Source organism: Sinocyclocheilus anshuiensis, unplaced genomic scaffold (genome assembly GCF_001515605.1).
Source record: "Sinocyclocheilus anshuiensis isolate Anshui unplaced genomic scaffold, SAMN03320099.WGS_v1.1 scaffold454, whole genome shotgun sequence".
In the NCBI taxonomy this organism is placed as follows: domain Eukaryota; kingdom Metazoa; phylum Chordata; class Actinopteri; order Cypriniformes; family Cyprinidae; genus Sinocyclocheilus; species Sinocyclocheilus anshuiensis.
In genome coordinates, this window is record NW_015548217.1 from 5,041,174 (window position 1) to 5,051,830 (window position 10,657).

The 10,657-nt window shown below is 36.8% G+C and overlaps 1 protein-coding gene and 1 long non-coding RNA gene across 4 annotated transcripts in view; one reads left to right on the plus strand and one right to left on the minus strand.

The window, feature by feature from the left end:
- LOC107654065 (probable JmjC domain-containing histone demethylation protein 2C) overlaps positions 1 to 10,657 on the minus strand; it is a 155,201-nt gene that overhangs the window by 101,081 nt on the left and 43,463 nt on the right. The gene's annotated exons all lie outside the window — the stretch shown is intronic.
- LOC107654069 (uncharacterized) overlaps positions 1 to 10,657 on the plus strand; it is a 24,292-nt gene that overhangs the window by 1,756 nt on the left and 11,879 nt on the right. The window contains exon 2 of the long non-coding RNA XR_001630300.1: positions 1,902 to 1,904. This is a non-coding gene — a long non-coding RNA (uncharacterized LOC107654069). The remainder of the gene's footprint in view (positions 1 to 1,901; positions 1,905 to 10,657) is intronic.

Below are 10,657 nucleotides of genomic sequence, written 5' to 3' on the forward strand. Positions count from 1 at the left end.
ACAAGAAAAGATAATTGTCTGTTTTGCTTATATCTATACACCTTTCACTTTTTAAGACTAAAACAAAAGATGGATTTATTGTTATTCCTAATTAAAAAGCACAACAACAATAAAACAGTAGGCTACAATGACAAACTAGCTTTATTAACAAAAATTAATAAGACGAGGCATGGCATAGGATACAATGAAATGAAAATGTACGCAATGTATGATTAATGCTGAATGAAAAAGCGGAGCAATTTGATAATAATAGCCGAATTATAATGGGCCGCCTAATAATAATAATAATAATTATTATTATTATTATTAATAATAATACATTAATAGGAGAATGAGCCTAATATCGTCTTGACTATCGACAAAGATATCTGCTATCGTCGATATCTCTGACTATTGTCGATACACGATACTATCGTCTATCGGCACAACCCTATGTGTAGACTGTCTTCAGAAACGATTCGATGGCATTTTGTTTTCATCTTCGCTCCATGTAATACCTAAAGGAAGTGTTCTTAATCGCAATACTGCTTTGTCCACGGAGGTTACGGGAAACAGATCTAATTCAGTTTTCCACAAACTCATACTTGCATGCCCTGCTGTAAATTTTGACCGGTTGATGAAAAACAAGCTTATGTGGATTCTACACATTTAAACAATTCAGATAAGTTATCTAGAATTATTTATGGAGCAGATAAAATACATATAATCATTTATTAATCAATTATCATTTTGACTTGTATCTTTTCTTTATTTAAAGGCTGAAATGTGAGGTTTACCTTTTTATTAAACTTTTTCAAAGCTTTATTTGAACATTTACATTAGATATTTCAACATGCTATTAAACTGTTGTCAGTTAATTTGTCATTTAAAATCCGAACATCATTGGTAATGTTATTGTTTTAATGATTATGCAAACAAAAAGTCATTTTATTTGTTGTTTGTTGATTTTTAAATATAAAACTTGGTGAAGTGATTTACGTGTAGGTACTTTTTTAACATCTCCAGCCCATTTTAACAATACCATGATAATACTGATAACCGTGATAATTTTGGTCACTATAATCGTGATAAGAAATTTTCATACCGTTACATCCCTAATTTAGATATCAAGAAACTTTCATAAAATTTCTCATATCGTGGTCATATTTCACCACCCCCAATGAATGACAATGAAAAAAAAACAATGAATGGGTTTTTACTTTCAGAACTGCACTCTATATAGAGTGAAAGCACGTTCAATAATTACAGCTCATAATATTGTAACAAAACACTCATAACTACAGGTTAATCTATAATTAGTGGCATGTGTTATGCAAAGGACCACTATTACTACTGTTCAGACTCTATTGCATATTTGTACTACATACATTAAAACATTATTATTCAAATCAGGTGGAATGTTATTAAAGTATTAAAGTGGGACTCTTTTAGACTTGATGGTGGACTTGGTTCAGTAAGCCACCTAGCAACCACACACACACACAATACCCCAAAAAACATACTGTATCACATTAAAAACCAGTCAGAACACCTTAGCAACCACCTATTAACGCCTTTCAATTAATCCTTGCACTCACTCAAAACACCCCAGCGCCATTCATATTTTCTTCTACCAAATGTACAAATGTAGTTAGGATTATAGTCACATTTATCAAATTCATAGGAACAGCTCTGGCATCCAGGGTGTTATTGAAAGTAAAGCTCTGTGACTCTGTGTGTGTGTGTGTGTGTGTGTGTGTGTGTGTGTGTGGGCTGGTCTGTGGGTGGTCAGAGGAGAGCGAGTGACAGGGAAGGGCACCTATATGCACACACACACACAGAGAGAGAGAAGGGTCTGTTTGTACTGAGCTCCGATCGCCCACTCAGTAGCCATATTAAAAACAATGCCGACAATCAGCCAGCAAGTGTGTTACCGTGTGTGTGTTTACATCAGGGAGATCCACTGCTGCAACAAAACAGAAATACGGTCTCCCTGACAGCCAGTTTGACACTAAAACCACATTAAAGTGGCCCATCATAATATTGAGAACATATCAAAAGGACTTCGACATGCATCTCACATAACGACTTCTAATTGCCCATATCATTAGTCGTTTTATTGCCACAGCTTCTACGAGACGAAGACTATGATATCAGAATGTGTCAAATGGACAGCCACATTAAAACGAACTATTTCTCAATCCTCACTAACAGGATTGAGAAATATTGGCACTAAAAACACTAAACAGAACCATAAGCAGGCTGTCAACATGAAGAGCTCCTTTTTGAGACATTCTGCTCAGCTTAACAGTCCTCAAATAAATCAGAGATTACAACAAATTATGCAATTATGCAGGCAATGTCCCTCTGAAGAGAGAAAAGATAAGCCTCATATACAGAACATTAAGAAAACATGCTAACAGACTGGCCAAAAATCTCACATGAATATAATATAGCATATACACACTCCAAAACTTTGTGGGAATGAATCTTTTTTGTAAGGAATAAAGAATCACTCCTACTACCCTGATTTTGTGATGGTTGTCATGGCGATAGCAAAAGATCTCAACTGTAAACAAGAAACATGGATGCCAATAGTTTAACTCATTTGGTGGTTTCTATTTAGATTAAACTCATGTTTGGAAGCAGAGAGAAATTATATGTATGGTTTTTGCTATCAAAGATGAGGTTTGTGTTTCATTTGTAGGGTTAATGGCATGACACTCTTTAGATCCTCATGACTGAGATTCAGGGACAAGAAGATGTTTTAAAATATATATATAAAAAGAGATATTTGAAGCATACATGGCATTTTAATGTATTACTTGTAATTATCATCATAACTTATGTAGACCATTTTTTTTTTTCAATAATTAAAATAGTTTAACAGCTAGTAGTTTCTGCTATGATTTTAATGTATTACTTGTAATTATTACAATAACTTATTTAGACCATTTAATTTTTTTTATTTCTCCAATAGTTAATTAAAATAGTTTAATAGTTTCTGCTATGAAATGACTACTGAACTACAACTACTGAAACAGACAATTATAAAGATAAACTAAAGACATACGACAGTTTATTGTCGCTAGCTCAGATTTAAATAACCAAAACATCCCACTAAATTATATTATTATTAAATCAGAATATTAGTTTATCAATAAAGCATTTGCATGACAACAGTTAATTGCTGTATTGTGGTTTTGTCTATTAAACATTCATTTTGCCTTAATAGTTTTGCCCCAGAAATACATAACTCTAATTCAGAAGACAAGAACTGCTCCAAGTTGTCATGTTATAGTTATAGTAATTACAACATTGTGTAAACGCAGCATTCCTTCATGCCAAATACAGTAAACATAAGCAAATATCTTAATATATTAAATTCTGGGGAGTAAATTCAGCTGTAAATGCAGTTGTCACTCCTGTAAATGACCAAACTCTGTTTGTACACTAGGCCTGGGCGATAAAACGGTATCGATATTTATCGACGGTGCACCTTCTTCGATAACGATATAAAAAATGTTCGATATAGCGCACGATATAGGCACGTGCTATGAGTGACGCAGACAGCACACACAAACGCGAACACATGCTGAATTGAGTGCTGTGCCTGCCTGTGATGAGGAGATTGTGAATAAAGAATGAATATTAGTCGAATTTAAAATAAACATTTGCATTTGAATGTTAGGAGTGCGTCAGGGAACGTCATTAGTGGCGCGCGAGAATGCGGTGATGATGATGTAAGTGACGTTGTTGCATTTTAATGTTTTGTTAGTCTAGCCCACGAGACGCGCCGCTGCTGTGTTATGCATTCAAAATATTAGAGAAACACAGAAGCTCAATGCGGAGAAGGTATTAAAGGTATCTTGATTAGGTTAAAACTGAAACCAAGCCATTCACACAGAACGCATATTCAGCGCATTTTTTAGACGGACAAATATGACTGCTGCACTCGCATCTCACACAAGAGATGTAGCCATGCAAAGTTAAAACAGTTTCAACTTTTAGAAAACATGTCACGAATTTGTGGAGGTTTATTCCTTTTCGCTGCGCCTCATGTTTTTAAATGCAATCTGTGGGAATGGCGCTTCGGCTCTTTGGATTAAGCAATGCATAAATACATGATGCTGTTTTGTTCATAATTTTTATGCAATTTACGAAATTATATTTGATTTTTATGAGTTAATTTAGACGTAATGCACGTTTTTTTATAGACAGATATTTCCTTGCGTTGACAATTTAAATGTGCTGCATTATTTTGCTCATTGCGCCCTCCTGTGGCCTCAGGATGTCAAAAGTTTCCTTAAAACCTATTTAATCTGCATAAAACATTAGAAATTAGATATTTGTTTAATTTTTATTTTGTGTGTGATTGTTAAAACAAAAAAATATTTGTTGTCTGTCTCAATAAATTGGGTTAATTTAAAAATACAGTGGTTAAATGTAAAAAAATTTTTCTATTGCTCTTTGTTTAAAAAAAGGTTATAAAAAATGTCAATAATTATCGATACCAAACGATATGAAAAATTACATCGTTGATACATTTTTTAGCTATATCGCCCAGCCCTAGTGTACACATTACAATTAAACACTCTGAAGAGTGACAACCATGTTTAACTGCAGTGTGTATGTATGTGTCCATAGACTGACGATCATTCACCAGTATAATAAGGATCTCCAGGATGGACAGGACTCATCTTTGAGACAATTCATTAAAAAGTCAGATTTCCTGTTTTCGGGCTACTATTGCAAACTATATGTGGAAATTAATGAGCAAAATTTAATAGGGTTTGTTAGAGTCGATGGAGTCAATGTGTGTATTAGAGGGAGAGAGAGAAATAAAAAGACAGAAGAATTTCAGCCGAATCCAATTAAATACTTTTTCGCTGCACCTCTGGAGCCATGTCATTCCCAAAAGGCACTCCTCCTCTTGCCTGGTGATGAGACACACCAATTAACTCTGTCTCTCTCACATACACACACACACACACACACACACACATCTGTGTTCTCAACATGACTGCAGCTGCCAGCGCCATTAAAGATGAATAAAAGAGCAAGACCATACCGCTTTGCCTTTGGTCCCAACACAGCCATCATTTAACAAACAATTAAAACAATTAATGAGACTAGCTTCCCTTTGCGCGCTGGCGAAGGTCATTCATTTGTCGCTTCAATCATGACGGCTGTCTGAACGGTGACCATGTGTTGAGCAGGTTAGCATGTCGTGTGCATGGCAACTAGACTGGGACACAGATCTCTGGTGTACACGTGGCGCATACAAATGACAAGTACGTCATGCCACAGGAGGTACGGAGCGCTTTACTGGTCAGCGGGAAATGTTGTTCTCAATTATGAGGAGAATATGGATAAAATGTTATCGTGCAACTCCGATCCACATGAACAGATGAAAAAATCGTGGAATAAGCTCAGTGAGAAGTAGAATACGCTTGTTTCTGGCGATTGCTGCTGTTTGTTTGGCAGCAGGCTGCTGTGCAGACCCATTGTGTCTCTGAGCGTTTCTTGCTTGGCGGAGGCAATGCTGGCGAGATTGGCAGCGGGCAGGTCGCTCTGCTGTACACCGACGCTGCACATAAACTAATGCAGTTCAGCCAGCCACAGCCAACAGGCTTTCAAACACAGGTCTTATTATGTTAATAATGACACCACATCCTGTATGAAACTGATCCATGTGCCTCTACACAAAGCGCTCTCCAATACCAGCCATTAACAAGCAACTGCTGATAAACAATACGGCTAACTTTGAGCGGTAAGGGTTATAATGGTGGATGAATGCAAGATTGGACTATAGATCTTAGCCTAACACACAAAAAGGTGTGTAACTGCAATAATTTTACCATCTCCTTGAGATGATTTAATGAATTGTGTTATTCCTCACTTATAAGCTGGATAAAAGCATGAGGTAAATGAATGAAAGGTAGATGTAATGCTGCCTATTGAGTTAAAATGTAAATGTTGTCATCATTTATTAATTCATTTTGTTCCAGGCCAGTACAACTTTCTTCTGTAGAACATATGATGATCTTTTAATGATCTTCTCGCAACTGATTTAGAAAATAAAAGTCAGTATGGTTCGAAACAACATTGGAAGCCTCTAACCTTTCTTTAAAAATAAAATAAAATAAAATAAAATAAAATAAAATCATCTTTTGTGTAATAAAGAAAGCCATGCAAGTTTAAAGACAGCTTCTAAGGTATAACATAAAATATAAAATAAATCAAAACTAAAAATCAAGTTTGTCTGACCAGTCCAGTGAATAATCAGCAGATTTCAGTTAATGCTTTAGACCAGGTGTAGGCAAGTTTGGTCCTAGAGAGCCACAGTCCTGCAGAGTTCAGCTCCAACCCTAATCAAACACACCTGAACAAGCTAATCAGTGTCTTCAGGATTACTAAGGCTATAGACAGGTGAGTTTTTTTTCAGGGTTGGAGCTGAACTCTGCAGGACTGCGGCTCTCTAGGAACGAACTTGTCTATCCCTGCTTTAGACCGACTGCAAACTTACTTTACACTGCATAAGAGGACATGACAACAGGAAAACCACAAGGGTTTGCGAAAGTAGACCGTAAGTTGTGAAATTGTAACTTTTAATGCATTTCTATTTTATTTCAATGCGACAATGTCAAAACTGATTTGCTATCCATCTACTGGTCCATCAGAGCATCTTCAAAATCATTACTGTGAAAGGCTGGATTCAAAGTACCAACGTCACTGGTGGACTTGAAAGGGCACCTTTTATGCCCCTTTTTACAAGATGTAATATTGGTCTTGGGTGACCCCAGAATGTGTCTGTTAAGTTTCAGCCCAAAATACCCAACAGATCATTTATTATAACAGCTGGAAAATGTCATTTTTGGGGTGTGTCTAAAAAAGAGCTGTTTTGGAGTGTATCGCTTTAAATGCAAATGAGCTGCATAGTCCCGCCCCGTCTCCAGAAGAAGGCATCGCCTATACAGTACGTCTCTCTGCATTGCATATCTACAACAATAAACAGCCGTAGCAGTGTACAACCGCTGAGGGCAGAAACTACAGCAATGCAGGGCTGTCAATCAACCCCCGTGGCCCGGCCCGATGCAATGACGTCACACTGCATGACAATCAAAACGGCAGGCCTAGTGAGACTGACTTGGTTCAAAGGGGATTAAAAAATGAGGAGTGGGTGGATTTTTATCATTGTAGGGTGGTTGTGTTCGCACCCTGCTCACACACATTTATGTCCAAACACCATGTACAAGTGGATTTTGCATAACAGGTGCCCTTTGAAGACAAAACAGTCCAGCGTATTTCAATAATGATGGAGAGCAGCAAAGGAGCTAAAGATATCTCAAAGCATTTCATTAACATAATCCATTTCATTCTGAGTTAGCATATGGCCATAGTGACAGATGAGTCAGTAGGCCATGGCTGAGAAATTAGAGATACATCTGTAATGACACAGAGGAATATTAGTGCATTTGACTGTCTTGTAATGAGGGCTGCGGCACACTATTCATCCTGATAATAAAAATTGACGAGAAGACGGCACTGAGAGCAGGATTTTCTTACACCGTTCAGCCCTGCCTCCTGGCGCATCACTGCTGAGAGATCTTAACTATGAGCATGCAATAATATCCTCATTGAAAGTAAAAGAAGACACAATTAAAAAGGCATCTTAAATGAAGCTCTTTAAAGCAATGAGAACTCTGAATCTCATTTGAGATATTTAAGGTCACAGAGGTCATCAGAAAAAAAAACAGATGTAGGCTAGTGATTCTGCCTAAAACAGCAAAAAAAAAAAAAAAAAAAAAAAAAAAGAAAGAAAGAAAATGAAACATGTTTTTTTTTTCCAACATATTTGCAGTGGATTTAGAAAAATGGCGGTAAAAGCGTTTCTGGATGACATTCCTGGCACACAGACTGAAGAAATGCTTTGCAACAGCTTCAAGAAGCATCCATTTAGCATCAAGGTCAGACATGGCAGCCAATCTCAGAAAACTCAGAGAGAGAGAAACAGAGCCATGAGTAGACTTGTGCCGGTATTCGGTAGTGCGATATATCACGGTGATGAATATGCATGTGGGCTCTTCTAAATACCGTGAATAATTATATATTACAAGTTATTCAGAATTTTGAATGCATTTTAAGAATACTTTTCCCATCAACTGGTCAAAATGCACAACACCGCTGTATGCTGCGTGAAAAAAGCATTAGCAATTAATCGCAACATGAAAATTTGATACCGGTATATCCCTAGCCATGAGTTGTGTTGTTAGAGCCGGTAAACCTCAGGGGAAGATTTCCAAAGAAACACCCTTGATTCTGTAGCTTTGAAGCTCAAGACAGGGTGCAAAAGGAGCTTCTGTTATTATAAAATCTCACTGATTCCCTTGATTACACTGATGTAAGCCTTGATTCATTACAGCTCTGGAAGTCTGCTTTCATGCAGGTCTTGCATAATCTAACGTAGAACCCAAACATGTACAATGAATATCTGGGCTACAATGTAAATAAGCAAAAATACAATCCACATCATTTCAGAAATGCGGCAGACAGGGCCCAGAGTTACTCACCTGGAATTTAAATATAACATTGTTTTTAATTGAGTTGAACTGTACTGATTTTAACTGATGCAGTGACACAAACCATTTAAACCAAGATATGTACAGTATGTCTTCACATAAAAATGATTAGAGTTGGTAGGGTTACACTGGGCTAGGGCTACAATGACAAAAATTGGTGTAGGATTTACTTTGAAACAATTTTCACACAGAAATTGCTCAATTTCACAACTAATTGCAAAAAAAGCAAGTAACATTGAATTAAACACAACATTTACTAATTGAATTAGTAGTTGAATTTACTAATTCAACTTAAATTTTGAATAAGACTAAAATAGTAGATTATTAGTCCAATAATCTTTGAAAATTAACAGTAAAAAAAAAAATATTTACAGTGTAACTTGAGATCTGTAATAATGTACTCTGGAACCTGGTATGGATCAAATCCAATGATCAATGTTTTATTTTTTTGGTAGATGAGTGGAAAAGTTATGTGACATAATCATACAGTGCGTACACTTTTTTATTTTATTTATTTTTTTGCACCAGAATTACATGTGGTGAGACAAATGTAGAAAATTGCTCATAGTAAACCACCAGTATGTGAAACAATGACACCCTTTTATGGTTTACGTGACAGGTGCAGTTTCACCAACAGACTGGCTTATCTCATTGGCAATATGATACTGTCAGTGACACAATGACCTGCATCACAAGAAATATGCAAGTGAAAAATCAGTTAATACATTTTTTTTATCATAGGGGAAAAAAGTATGTATAATAATGTGACTAATACGTTCATTGGTTTGATATGTCCTTTATTCTATGAACAAAGTGTTCTAAAAATAGTCGTCTGTATGAGATGATGCTGAAATCTAGGACGCTCTCAACATAACATGGGAAAATATTGTCCTCCTCCACGCCAGGATGCTTTTGTTTTGGTTTGGCAACAAGACAAAAAGCTCATTCTTAATGTAAAACTGCCCTTCAAAACAAGTTGTGGACTACATGTAATTCATAGTCAACTTCCTCAGGATCAAAGAGAGTGAGTTAGTTAGCGCTCACTCCACAGGAAGGTGGCCATTATTCTGGCCAGCTGATAAAAGGCAAATGTAAACTAACTGGCCACACAAGCTCATCTCATTACAGTCTGTCTGCTGTACACATACATGCCCTCACAAGGCAACAGCTTTCTAACAGTGCCTTGTAGAGGGAAATCATTTAAAGGGGTGCTATTATGCTTTTTCACTTTTTCAACTTTAGGTAGTCTGTAATGTTGCTGTTTGAGCATAAAAAAGATCTGCAAAGTTACAAAGCTCAAAGTCCACTTCAAAAGGAGATATTCTGCTTAACAGAAATCACTTTTCAAAAACTACAACAAACGACTCGTTTGGACTACAACGCATATTTTCCAGGATTTGTGATATCACAAAGATCGACGAATAGGACGAGACCTGGTTGAGCTGCACTAGAGAAGGCAACGAGTGTTATCACTAAGTCGGAGACATGCTAGTTTTCACAAGTCAGACGAACTTAAGAGTGGTTACAATCATCCGGGTTTAAAGGGGTCATATGATGCGATTTCAAGTTTTCCTTTCTCTTTGGAGTGTTACAAGCTGATTGTGCATAGATAAGATCCCTGAAGTTGCAAAGACTAAAGTCTCAAATCCAAAGAGATATTCTTTATCAAAGTTAAGACTCTGCCACGCCCCCCTAAAACGGCTCGTTCTAACACGCCCCCACATATCTACCTCACTATGTGGAAATATTAGCATAATGCCGCCCAAATGTTCACGCAAAGAAAGAAGGCGTGGTTTCAGTAACCGCAGTTAGTGTTGAAGCAGCCATGTCAGGGAGACGCTGTGTGTTTCAGTGCGAAAGCAAAAGCATATTTGGCCTTACGAAAGATGCATTTAGGAATCTTTAAGATCACTTACAACAGAACAGCAATGCATTTTATGGACGACCGTTTCGTGAACCTAGGAGAGGAGGTAATTCTGACTTTGCTATGACAATCTGGCGCTTCTGATACAGCTACTGTTTTGTTATTAGTTTAAGTATTTGCTACTGATTGTTCAAATGCAGAGTTTTGCGCATCGTGTGTGTGTGTGTGTGTG